At 42.0% G+C, this 14,070-nt stretch overlaps 1 long non-coding RNA gene across 1 annotated transcript in view; it reads left to right on the top strand.

Annotated features, from left to right (window-relative positions):
- Positions 1-13,260: 13,260 nt before the first annotated feature.
- The window catches only part of LOC122197010 (uncharacterized), a 2,443-nt gene continuing 1,633 nt past the window's right edge, over positions 13,261-14,070 (top strand). The window contains exons 1-2 of the long non-coding RNA XR_006189785.1: positions 13,261-13,746; positions 13,838-14,070. The exon at positions 13,838-14,070 is cut by the window's right edge and continues 1,633 nt beyond it. This is a non-coding gene — a long non-coding RNA (uncharacterized LOC122197010). The remainder of the gene's footprint in view (positions 13,747-13,837) is intronic.

The following is a 14,070-nucleotide window of genomic DNA, read 5'->3' as shown; positions in this document are numbered from 1 at the left end:
TGTGAACGGAATTTCTGCTATGGTATTATTCGATTCAGGGGCTACCCGATCATTTGTATCACTTGCACTTAGCAAGAGATTTAGTAGAGCTCCAGGGGAGCTGGATTGTCCACTAGAGGTTGAGATAGCAGATGACAGGACCGTGAGGGTCGCCAGAGTGCATAGAGGGTGTTCTCTTCAGTTGTTCGACGAGCAGTTTTCGGTGGACCTGGTTCCTATTCCCCTGCAAGGGAATAAGGTTATAGTAGGCATGGATTGGTTGAGTCCCAATAGGGCGGTGATTGATTGTGAACTGCAACTAGTGAGGGTTCGCACTCCTAGTGGGGGAGAGTTAGTGATTCAGGGCGAGAGGCCACAGCGCGGACCGACCTTTTGTTCCGCCGCAAGGGCGAGGCGCTATTTTCAGCAGGGTTGCGCTGGTTATGTAGCTTATGTCTTGGATGCCCGGGAGAAGGGCAAGACGACAGTTGATGATGTTCCGGTAGTGCGAGACTTCCCGGATGTATTTCCCGAGGATTTACCGGGAATACCTCCTGAGAGGCAGGTTGAGTTTAGGATCGACCTGATTCCTGGTGCGGCTCCGATAGCCAAGGCACCGTACTGTCTAGCTCCCCCTGAGATGCAGGAGTTGTCTACGCAGCTGCAGGAGCTGCTAGACAAGGGTTTCATTCGGCTGAGCAGTTCGCCTTGGGGAGCGTTGATCCTGTTTGTGAGGAAGAAGGATGGGTCGCACCGTATGTGTATAGATTACCGGGAGTTGAATAAGGTAACAATAAAGAACCGCTACCCACTTCCGAGGATAGATGATTTGTTTGACCAGCTTCAGGGAGCGTCTTGGTTCTCCAAGATCGACCTACGCTCCGGATATCATCAGATGCGGGTTAGGGATGAGGATGTACAGAAGACTGCTTTCAGGACCAGGCATGGTCATTATGAGTTTGTGGTGATGCCATTTGGGCTCACCAATGCTCCAGCCGCGTTCATGGATCTCATGAATTGCGTGTGTAGACCGATGTTGGATCGGTCAGTGATAGTATTCATAGATGATATCTTGGTGTATTCCAAGACGCGGGAGCAGCACGAGGAGCACCTGAGGGAGGTGCTAGAAGTTTTGAGGAGGGAGAGACTTTTCGCAAAGTTCTCCAAGTGCGAGTTCTGGTTGCGCGAGGTGCAGTTCCTTGGTCACCTCGTCAACCAGAAGGGTATTTTGGTGGATCCGGCCAAGATAGAGGCCGTGATGCAGTGGGAGGTCCCGAAGTCTCCATCCGAGATTCAGAGCTTCCTAGGGTTGGCAGGGTATTACCGGAGGTTCATTCAGGATTTCTCCAAGATAGCAGTGCCGCTCACCCGACTGACCAAGAAGTCGGTGGTATTTCGTTGGGGGCCTGAGCAGCAGGCAGCGTTCGAGACTCTCAGGTAGAGATTGTGCGAGGCTCCGATCCTTACCTTGCCAGAGGGAGTAGAGGACTTTGTAGTCTACTGTGATGCCTCAATCACAGGTATGGGAGCAGTGTTGATGCAGCGAGGCCATGTGATAGCTTACGCCTCGAGGCAGTTGAAGCCTCACGAGGCTAACTATCCTACCCATGATTTAGAGCTGGGGGCGGTTGTGTTTGCCCTCAAGATTTGGAGACATTATCTTTATGGGGTCCGTTGTACTATCTACACGGATCACAAGAGTTTGAGGTACCTTATGGATCAGCCGAGTCTGAACATGAGACAGAGGAGGTGGTTCGATGTGCTGAAGGATTATGATTGTGAGATCCTTTACCATCCAGGGAAGGCCAACGTGGTGGTCGACGCCCTAAGCCGCAAGGTGTCAGCAGCCCCTATCATAGATTTGTGTTTGAGGATGACAGTGAGTACTCCGTTGTTGGAACGGATTAGGGAGGCTCAGGTTGAGGGCCTCAAGGAGGAGAGGCAAAAGTGTGAGAGGATAGTGGGCCGAGTAGCTTCGTTTGATTATGACAGTCGGGGATTGCTGACGCTTCATGGGAGAGTGTGGGTACCGTACTGGGGTGGGGTACGGCAGGTGTTGATGGACGAGGCTCATAAGTCTCGATTTTCTATCCACCCAGGGGCGATGAAGATGTATAGAGATCTTCGACCCGATCATTGGTGGCCCTGCATGAAGCGGGATGTCGCCTGGTATGTTGAGAGGTGCCTGACTTGCAGGAAGGTCAAGGCGGAGCACCAGAGGCCTCATGGCAAGATGCAGCCGTTAGATATTCCCGTGTGGAAATGGGAGGACATCACCATGGATTTTATCACCAAGCTTCCCAGGACCACACGAGGGGTAGATTCGATATGGGTAGTAGTGGATCGGTTGACGAAGAGGGCCCATTTTATCCCGATCCAGGAGAGCATATTGGCAGAAAAGTTAGCCGATATCTATGTGCGTGAGATCGTGGCACGTCATGGAGTGCCGGTATCGGTGGTGTCAGACCGAGATGTCCGTTTTACATCCAGATTCTGGAAGCGGTTTCACGACGAGATGGGTACTTGTCTCCATTTCAGCACCGCTTTCCACCCTCAGACGGACGGGCAGAGCGAGAGGACGATTCAGACTCTCGAGGACATGCTCAGGGCATGTGTTCTAGACTTCGGTGGCAGTTGGGATACGTATCTTCCGTTAGCGGAGTTTTCGTATAACAACAGTTATCATGCGAGCATTAATCGACCTCCCTTTGAGATGCTTTATGGGAGAAAGTGTAGGACCCCGATTTGTTGGGGCAAGGTCGGTCAGCGGGTCGTTGGGAGCACAGAGGTGGTGCTCAAGACGACCGAGTAGATTCAGCAGGTCCGTAGTAGACTACAGACTGCGCAGAGTCGGCAGAAGAGCTACGCCGACAGGAGGCGTTCAGACTTGGAGTTCCGGGTGGGCAATATGGTCCTTCTGAAGGTCTCACCCTGGAAGGGTGTCATCAGGTTTCGGAAGAGGGGCAAGCTGGGCCCCAGGTTCATTGGTCCTTTCAGGGTTTTGGCCCGAGTGGGTCGGGTTGCTTATCGGCTGGATCTACCAGTAGAGCTTAGCCAGATCCACAACACCTTCCATGTGTCTCAGTTGAGGAAGTGTTTGGTGGATGAGTCAGCAGTTGTTCCCTTAGAAGATATTCAGGTTGATAGTAGCCTGAATTATACTAAGAGGCCGGTCGCGATTCTGGACCGGAAGACAAAGACCTTGAGGAACAAGGCAATTCAGTTAGTGAAGGTGCAGTGGCAGCACCGGAAGGGGTCTGAGTGGACGTGGGAGGCTGAGGAAGAAATGAGAGAGCACTACCCGGAGTTATTTGTAGATTCAGCCGTAGCAGACTTCGAGGACGAAGTCTGAGACAAGTGGGGGAGAATTGTAACACCCCATTTCTGGTATGTTGCTTCCGTGGCATTTATTTAGAACTTTTCGAGAGGGACTCGGCGAGTCTATGGCCCGACTCGTCGAGTAGGGGCGATTTTTAAAGCACGTGTTAATAGGCGACTCGGCGAGTCTTCCTGCCAGGTAGAAACCCTAAATCCCCGGGTTTGCACCCAATTTAAACCACCTTATGAGCCCCAAACTCGTCCCCTTCACCCTCAGAGCATCATTTAGCAAACCCTAATCGTTTCCTTAAGTAATTGAGCATTTCTTGTGTGAATCTTGAAGTTTTGAAGAGAAGAAGGAGGCTAGATCCAAAGGAGAAGAAGAAGATCCAAGGTCTTGCACCCATTTCAGAGTTTATGGAGGTATTAACCGAATTCCTTCTGTTTCTATGATTGATTTCTCTTTAACAAGCTTATTTAGCCTCTTTTAGCCATTTCTTAGCTTGTTCTTAGTAGAGAGATCACATTAGATTGATTAACCTTCAGATCTAGCCATGTTTCAGTTCCAAAATCGTAGATCTATCACCTTTATAGAGCTATTTTGCATGATAGCCCTAGATCTACTCCTCTAAGTGCCTTTTTAGCCTTTATATCCCTTTTCATGCATGTTTACACGTAAAGTTGGAAACTTTACGTGGTAAATCAGCCTTAGAAACTCAGATCTATAAATTATATGCGGTGGTTTTGATCATAATCGAGTTTTTAGGATCTGCATGCATGTGACTTGGCGAGTCGTTCTTCGGACTCGGCGAGTCCGGTCGCGAGTCCCCGATCTTTACCCTTTGAGTGATTCCGAGTGGAGGCCAGTGAGCAGTAGGATGGACTCAGTGAGTCGGAGGGTAGACTCAGTAATGGTGGGACTCGACGAGTTGTTCATACAACTCGGCGAGTCCAAGACAATCTTCTTAGATCGAAGAACAACTCGTCGAGTTGTTCATATGACTCGACGAGTCGGATGCAGATTGCCTGAGATTTTGAATCAAGAGGGTACTCATCGAGTCGATGCCATGCTCGACGAGTAACCACGAGTAGGGTTGAGAAGTGAGACTAGGGACTCGGCGAGTTGGCGGCCCAACTCGGCGAGTCAGGTCAACTGTAGGTTGACTTTGACCGGGAGAGTTGACTTTGACCAGGGGTAAAAGAGTCATTTTACCCAATGCAGTGATTAGCATCTGATTGAGTGTGTTTATGGATTGTAGTCGGGGAGATACCGAAGCTGCAGCAGTTAACTTCCAGAGCCATACACACAGCAGCCTGTTCACGAGGTGAGTTTCCTTCCAGTAGGAACGGGTCTAAGGCCATAATGCCGGCCCGTTCAGTTAGCAGTAGTTTCTGGACTTCGGTCCAATGCAGTAATTAGTATGTTTGACGCCTCCGTGGCTCAGACAGGATTTATGTGTTTATGCTAGATGATATGTTATGCTATGCCGTGTTCAGTTAGTCCGGACTTCGGTCCGATGTAGGGGACGGGGTCCCAGTCAGTTTCGGACTTCGGTCCGATGTAGGGGACGGGGTCCCAGTCAGTTTCGGACTTCGGTCCGATGTAGGGGACGGGGTCCCAGACAGTTAGTTCGGACTTCGGTCCGATGCAGGGGACGGGGTCCCAGTCAGTGGGCAAGGCCCAGTATGTGCTTTTTATGTATTGTATGGTATGTGGTAGTTTGGGGGAGCTCACTAAGCTTCGTGCTAACAGTTCAGTTTTGGTTTCAGGTACTTCCACAAGCAAAGGGAAGAGTTCAGGATGATGGCATCGCACACACCACAGCTTCAGTTTTGTCCTGGGAGTTGATTCAGTTTTCTTTATATGTTTGGATTCAGTTGTGTTACAGTTTTTCTCACAGTATTTTATTATGGTTTTTGAACACGCAATGTATGGTTTTATTATGTGATACTCAGTTTCATGGTTTTGTTATAATAAAAATTGAAATTTTTGGGTCGTATTTTTGGGTTGTTTCAGAAGGAAGATAGACACACTTAGTTTTGGTACTTTTTCTCTCTGTTGTATATACCAAACATCGAAAAGTACAAACTATATATATGAAAGCTTCAAAATAAATAGAATAAAACAAAACTAACTTCCTAAACTAATGGATAGACTTCCCAGTAAAAGCTAACCCACGTTTACCTAATTACATGACACCAAGTCATACTTTATTATCCACTAAAACCTAGTCAACATAAACAAATCAAAAACTACCGTTAACCATGCAAACTCATAACTCCTTGACTGACCCATAACCCATGAACGAAACCCGATTAACCCAACAGGGTTGCTTTCCACATTTGTTTTAGTCATCTTAGATGATGAGCTCTTCATGTCCTGTTTGCTGTCACACTAAACTACAATGTTGCCACCCCTATATACAGAACATGGGTTCAATATCTACATAAAAGTTGAACAACTAGTCGAGAAAGAACCAAGTAATAGGGATATGTGCAGAATGAATGTAGTGGTAACGTGATCTGAGAAGTGTTTCATAGTTTCATGTCATTTGCAGTCCTTCAAGTTTGAGTTTAAATATGTATTTAGTTTACTTTAGTTGTTTGAAGTTTGATTTTATAGATTTCGAGTTTATTTACTTGTATGTTCCTTTTTTAAATGTTATAATTCTTTCATATATATTCAACATGTTACTTGGTTGTATTTGTTTAATAATATAATTTGGAAACAATAAAGACAAATTTGTAAAAATCTAATAAATAAAAGGTCTTTATTTGAAAATCTAAATAATCTAGAAAAATAATATACTCGAAATGTCTTTTTGATGTAAAAATTGGCATTAAGGGGTGGGATACGAGCGTTAGGTAAAACTTTTAACTTCTATTATAAAACTAGAAACAAAAAGTAGAAACACAGTACATAACATTTACCTTTCTTGTAAAATTCAAGCCATAAAACAAGAAGAGTTGATAAACACATAATGTGCAAATACTAAATTGTAAAGTTCAATTTCAGCCTTTATTGTTTTAGATATACACATTTTGTATTTGGAGCTGTGTTAATCCAAATGTCAACAACCTATAACATAATAAACAAAGAACAGCTCATTCAAGAAATTGCACCAAAGATTAAATGTTTGGTACTTTGTAACTTAAAAATATGGCCAAAATCGGGCATTTCAGTCGGTAACAAAATGTCCTCCCCTCCCTCCACCAAAATACGACTCTTATGAAACACAAATGCCAGAACTTATATATTGAACAAAATCAAGAGCATAACTGTGACACCCCCAAAATCACGGCCAGAAAAGACCGATTTTGTTTATGCTTTATGAAAGTCAGAGTACTTCGTTTTATAAAAAGGTTGCGGAATGTGTTCCCAGAAAAACATGGTAAATACGTTATTAAAACATTTTCGAGGAAACGTATTTATTTCATTTTAAAACGTTTGGGATGTCATCGTTAATACCGAAACATAAGCATAAACAGAACTTACAATGATTTACACTAGTGATCTACATCTCTTTAAATCTCTCAGTGTAATGTCACTTCACTTCGTCACCTGTGATATACATAAACTGAGTGGGTCAGGTTAGGAAACCTGGTGAGTACATAGGGTTTTCAACCCACAATAATATAATTGTTATGTTTAATCATCAAACAATTAACCCCATTACCCATCCCCGTTATCTTCTTTACTCTTAAGGATTTAACCTAAGAGTCGTCTATCCTGCATTCATTTATTCCGAAGTCCCTTACTTCCAGGGTTATAGGACTGGCACTAAATCCATAGCTGCCAATGTTCGTTCATAAAGCACTAATTCCATAGCTGCTATAGTCTATTCATCGGGTACTAAATCCATAGCTACCAGTCTTTATCTAATAGGTACTAAGTCCATAGCTACCAATGTTCAACAGGTACTAAGTCCATAGCTACCAATTCCTACAGGTACTAAATCCTTAGCTACCAGCGTCTAACTAATAGGTACTAAGTCCATAGCTACCAATTCCCAACAGGTACTAAATCCATAGCTACCAACGTCTAAAAGGTACTAAGTCCATAGCTACCGGTGTTCGTCTCATAGGCACTAAGTCTATAGCTGCCAATATATACTCACGTCATCTTCTATCTCTCATCATTCATCTACCCATCTCATACCCAACATATTCGTATATATAAAATACGTATACAGTTTAAATCCTTTAAAACATGTATAAAACGTTCATCCAACATAGACAGCAAGTATTCAGATAATATGCACACATAGCACGTAAAATACTTCATATCTATGTGTAAGATGAAAGGGACCATGCACTCACTTGAAAGGTGGTGAGTCGGCACTCGGACAGCACTTCGTTACTCTTAAAACAATTATCCCTTGACGAAACCTAGTATCATTACCACTAGAGTTTAGTCTAACGCTTGACGAGACTAATTTAATAGTCTAGCTATTATTACTATTATATAAGCGTTAAATAACACTCAATATAACTCATAATAATAGCCTAAATAATTATTTTAAGGTCCTAACAATGTTACTATAATTAAATAAAATCTATATTAAATATACTATAGGCGTAGCTCACTTACAGCGGGTTTTTATTAAAAACCGGGCTTCGCTGGAGCAGCGTTTCCGAGCCGAAAGCTTTTCTTCTCGGAGCCGTCGGGCGCTCCGGGGCTCTCTTCTCGTGCTAGGGAGGTTCCGTAGACTTGGGAGGGGTTTAGGGAGGCTAGAGAGAAGTTAGAGAGAGAAAGAAAGGCTTATGGTGTGAAGAAAATATGAGGAGTTCACCCTTGTATTTATAGGAAGTGTATAGTGAAGTAGTCTCCAAGCTTCGTCCGTAACTTTTGCATACGAGCTCCGTTTTTGTCTGTCTTTTTACTGTTGAGTTCCTATTAATGAGATCTTCAACTTTCATTTAGACCTCGTTGGCTAATTCTCATTCTATCTCGTATTTACAAAACTGTATCAAATTCGCCGCGCTCGAAAAGTAGGGACTAAGCTTCGTCCATAACTTTCGCATACGAGCTCCATTTTTGTCTATCTTTTTACCGTTGAGTTCCTATTAATGAGATCTTCAACTCTCATTTAGACCCCGTTGGCTAATTCTCATTCTATCTCGTATTTACAAAACTGTGCCGAATTCGCCGCGCTCGAAAAGTAGGGACTAAGCTTCGTCCATAACTTTCGCATACGAGCTCTATTATCGACGTTATTTATATCCATGCGTTGGTATTTGTGAGTACTACAACTTTCATTTAGATCCCGTCGGCTAAAAATCGACCGATCTAAAATTCAGATTTCGGGCTGTGCACTACTATGCTAAATCTTAGAAAAATCATAACTTCCTCATACGAAGTCAGATTTGGGCGTTCTTTTTATCGATGTTCTTAGTTTAACATATTCTACGACTTTCGTTTAGATCGCTAAGGCTAAATCTCGCTCTATCGTAAATTCACTATTTACGCTTCCCGGTATCGTGCCGGTTCCGTCGCGAAACTTCAACGGGTCATAACTTCTTCGTTATAACTCGAATTTCGGCGTTCTTTATATGTACGAAAACCTTGTAACATACTCTACAACTTGATTAAGATTATTTATTCTAAATAATCTTTTGTCGAAAAGTCGTTTTCGACCCCTATTGCCTCTAATTTGACTAGCCCAGATTTGCGGGCGTTACAATAACAAATTTGTTGGAAAGAAAACTATGAGTCTATACTAAGTAAGAAAAAGGAATTAAGGATGGCTTGACTATATCATTGAACTGCAATAATAGAAACTCGATAAAAGTATTATATGTGGATCTTTTCTCTCAGATTCATATTTTGAATCTTATTCTATGAATGTGAATGATGTTTTCAGTACTTGTAAAGTTTGACATCCAAGAGATTGATCGGGGAACTCATTTTCAAACCCTAAACCAGGTCTTGAAGAGAACTGCTTCCTCTTGTACGTTAACACCATTTTACTACCAATCATTCAAGCTTTCGACAGTTGATACTTTAAAAGTATATTGAGAATAATACGCTAAAAGTGATATTGATGAATGTGAGACTAGAATAAGCACCTGAAGGAAAGAAGGCGAGAAGTGAAATGACGTTGTCATCAACACAATCTGCTTAAATAGGCCGCTCGTTGTCGTCGATGAGACTAAATGAGGCGGAGATGTGAATCGGGAGATGAGGTGGAGACATGAACCGGTCGTCGGAGATGCTAATCGATCATCGAAAATGAGATGGAGATGCGAATCAGTCGTCAGATCTCTTCTTTTACGATGACCTGAATCGATAGATCGTCGGCGGTGGAGTTAACGAATGAATCATCTTCGTCGATGATATAGAGATTAACAAGTGTGGATCGAAAATCTTTGTTGATCGATGACAGAGGTAACGGTGGTCGATGAAGGGAGGTGGGAGGCGGTAGATGGAGGAAGGATGGAGGCAGTCGATGGAGAAGGAAGAGATGTGGAGATGACATGAGAGAGAGAGAGAGTAACTTATGAATTTTAGATTAATTGGTAATTTACATTTGGGAAAACCTCACAATAACCCCATGTACTATACTCCAATGCTTAAAAAAAACTCTTTATAATTTTTTTTGTATGAGTGAACCATTATGCTTTCTAACTTTGATTATTTTCATGCTTTGTGACCGGTTAGCCTACAACTATCGGTAACCTTGAAGTCACTGTATACTATGATGGTGTTTAAGGTAGCTATTGTGAAAAAGAATATGAGAGATTGGTGGAAGAGTTTTCCGTTTTTCATATATTCTAATTAGGTTACAGGAGAACATATTTATACAAGAGATTTCTACCAAACTATCAATTACTTAGCCGTAACTCAAGGATCTGGAACAACTACAACAACAATTATCTACACATGTATGACTTATCTTCTCCTAGAATTGTTCTCGCCAACACTCTCCCTCAATATGGAGAATGTATGTCTAACATTCCCAGCTTGCTAAGAGAGCAATGGAATGATCTTCGACGCACCGCTTTAGTTAGCATATCCGCTAGTTGGTCACTCGAGGTAATGTGTGGAAGCTATACAGTCTTTCTCTCTAAATGATCCTTTATGAAATGCCTGTCAATCTCAACATGCTTCGTCCTGTCATGTTGCACCGGGTTGGTTGCAATCTTCACTACAACTTCATTGTCGCAATACAACTTCATTGGAAATCTTTGTTCAATTCCAAGATCATGCAGAATCCTTTTTATCCAAAGCAACTCACAAATACCATGCACCATCCCTCTAAATTCTGCCTCAGCACTTGACCTCGCCACAACCTTCTGTTTCTTCCTTCGACACTTAGTAAGATTTCCACCAACAAACGTGAAGTAACCAGATGTAGATTTTCCATCATTTCTATCTCATGCCCAGTCTGCATCTGAGTAACCAAATACACCACTGCCTTTATTTTTTCCAAAAACCAAGCCTTCCTGGAGAAGACTTGAGGTACTTCAAAATTCGATACACTGCATTTATATGGTCTTCACTTGGTGATTGCATAAAGCGGCTAACTACACTTACTGCATAGGCAATATCCAGTCTTGTATGGGATAAATAAATTAACTTCCCGACCAACCTTTAGTACCTTTCTTTATTTGCTGGGACTTGTTCTGATGAGCTAGAGAGTTTGTGATTTACTTCTATTGGTATGTCTACTAGCTTACAGTCCAACATACCAGTTTCAGTGAGAAGATCTAGAACATATTTTCTTTGACACATAGAGATTCCATTTTTAGATCTTGCTACTTCGATTTCAAGGAAGTACTTTAGTGGCCCGAGGTCCTTAAGCTCAAATTCCCTCTCTAGAAGTGACTGGAGTTTGTTTATTTCAACAGGGTCGTTTTCGGTGACTACCATATCATCTACATACACAATCAAGGTTGTAATCTTTTCGGTGTTCTTCACAAATAGAGTGTGATCGGCATCACTCTGTTTATAACCTATTTTCTTCATAAAATTAGAAAAACGTCCAAACCATGCCCAGGGTGATTGTTTCAAACCATACAATGCCTTCTTGAGCTTACACACTTTCCCATTATAGTTTATTCCTGGAGGCAAATCCATATAAACTTCATCTTCCAAACACCCATTTAGGAAGGCGTTTTCACATCAAATTGCTTAAGTGACCAATCCTCATTTGCTGCAATTGATATTAAAATTCTGATTGTATTCATTTTTGCGACAGGTGTGAATGTATCCCCGTAATCAATGCCACATTTATGCGTATAACCCTTCGCCATAAGTCGTGCTTTATACCGATTTATGTTCCCTTTTTCATCTAGCTTTATCGTGAATATAAACCTGCATCCCACCATCTTCTTTCCCGAAGGGAGTTCCACAAGGTCCCACGTATCGTTTTTTTGTAATGCCTCCATCTCCTTGTTCACAACAGTTTTCCACTTGGGGTCTTTCAAGGCTTCTTGTATGTTCGTAGGAATAGCGGCAGTTGACAATTCCTTCACCAACAGGGCATGTGAGCTTGCTAATTTCCGTTGTGAAACAAAGTTACTGATTGGGTACTTTGACTTTGCTCTCACATCAGGTTCATATTGTTTCTTCGGTACTCCTCTATTGATACAAGGACGCAATCTTGATTCCCTTTCTGTTTCGGTTTCCTGCACAACATTATCAACAAAAAATTCATTATTGTTATCATTTGTCTCTTCTTGTGACGGTTTTGGCATGGTGGTGGTTGTACTATTTTGCACTCTTTCCTCTTCTGTGGTTGTGCTATCTTGCACTCCTTCCTCTTCTTCTTCGATTAAGGTTTCTCCAGATGGAGTTTCGATTTGGGTTTCTTCTTGAGTATCTATCGTGAGCTCATCTATGTCTACCCTTCTTTGATGTGTGTTCGCTTCATCTATACTATCACCGTGACGTGGAGACACATCTCCAAAGTAGGGTTCAGACTCATGTTACATGCACTGTACCAATCTTGGGATCGTAACATCTATACCCTTTCTTTTTTTTTCTGCATATCCAATAAACATACATTTAATAGCTCGTGGTTCAAGTTTACCAATATTTTGTTGAACATACGCACTGCAACCAAACACCCGAGGTTCCAGTTCATTATGTATAGGCAAATTTGTGAGCTCTTGTAACTTTCCTAATGGAGTTTTAAATTCAATAACACTCGATGGTGCTCTACTCATTAGGTAAGTTGGCAATCGAACCGCTTCTCCCCAAAAATTTTGTGGAACTTTCATGTCAAACAAGGAAGCCCTTACAATTTCGAGTATTTTGTTTGTTCCTTCTCTCGGCTAAGCCATTTTGCTGAGGTGTTTTTGCACATGAGGTTTGGTGTCGGATATTATTTTCTTTACAGAATTGATGCATCCTGTGGTTTATGTATTCGCCTCTGTTATCCGATTGAAGTATTTAGATTTCTTTTTGATATAAGGTTTTCACAGTATGATGCAGTTCTTGAAAAGCCTGAAAAACCTCATCTTTAGTATTTAGAATAGATAGCCAAATCATTCTTGTGCATTCGTCAATAAAAGTAACAAAGTATTAGGCAGCATTTGGTGTACGCACTTTAGCGGGTCCCCGTACATCAGAGTGGATCACCATAAATGGAATAGAAGATTTATTATCACTAGAACCATAAGAGATCTGTTTGCTTTTGGCTAACTCACACACACCACATTTAAACTCATGATCCATTACATTTAAAAATAAACTAGGTTTCAACTTCCTAAGATAAGTAAAAGACAAATGCCCTAATCTTTTATGCCATAACCATGCCAGGGATCTATTTGCTTGCTTCACTCTAGTATTCAAAGCTTGACCTTCGTGATTCTTTTCAAGTTAGTACAACCGTTCATGTCTAGTACCAAAGCCAAGAATCCGATGAGTCACTATATATCCTAAAATACACATTCATTCGGCCAAAAAATCACATACCAATTCAAAGCTTCTGTAATCTAACTAACTGATAATAAATTTGAGGATAGGGATGGAGCCACAAGAACTTTATCTAGATCCATAGACCTTGTCAATCTCACTGGACCTTCACCAGTTACCTGTGCCACATCACCATTTGTAGTGTGTATTTTTTTGTTGTTTTGGAACATGTGAAGTGGCTAACTTAGACAAATCGTTAACCATGTGATCAGTGGCCCCTGTATCTATAATCCAAGTATCATTCTTTGTAAAATTATGTAGGTACATACCAGTGGATGTGTGAGCAGCAATTGGGATATTCATTTCATTGGCAGTGGTTATAGTGGCTATCATAGCTCGACTGATTTTCTTCCTTGGCTTCTTTGTAAAGTCCCACCAATCTGGGTAACCGATAATCTCGTAGCATTTGAGTTTAGAATGTCCATCTTCAGCATAGTGGGTACATGAGAATGTGTTTTTGTTGTTCGAGGTTCTTCCTTTTTTAGGCCGATTTCGAGTAGCCATATGAACCATACCATCAGGTTCAGGTACCTTTTCTTCCATGATTTATCTTTGATTTTGATCCTTTCGTATGTAGGCATAACATGCTTCCAAACTTAATGGTGGATCCTTCCTCAGTACTTCACTTCGTGCCTGGTTGAATTCTGAGTCTAATCCTGCCAGAAAAATATGGACCCAGAATCGTGACATGGCTTTATTTGCAGAGACAGCTTCATCCACAATTTCTTTCTGAGTAGTTAAACGAGCATCAATTTCTTGAAAGATGCTTATGAGTTCGTTGTTGTATGTTGCCAAGGATGTCCAGTTTGCCACGTGTTGAATGATTTCCTGTTCAATTCAAACAATTGAGT

Source organism: Lactuca sativa, chromosome 3, assembly GCF_002870075.4.
Source record: "Lactuca sativa cultivar Salinas chromosome 3, Lsat_Salinas_v11, whole genome shotgun sequence".
In the NCBI taxonomy this organism is placed as follows: domain Eukaryota; kingdom Viridiplantae; phylum Streptophyta; class Magnoliopsida; order Asterales; family Asteraceae; genus Lactuca; species Lactuca sativa.
This window is presented reverse-complemented; position numbering and strand designations above follow the sequence as displayed.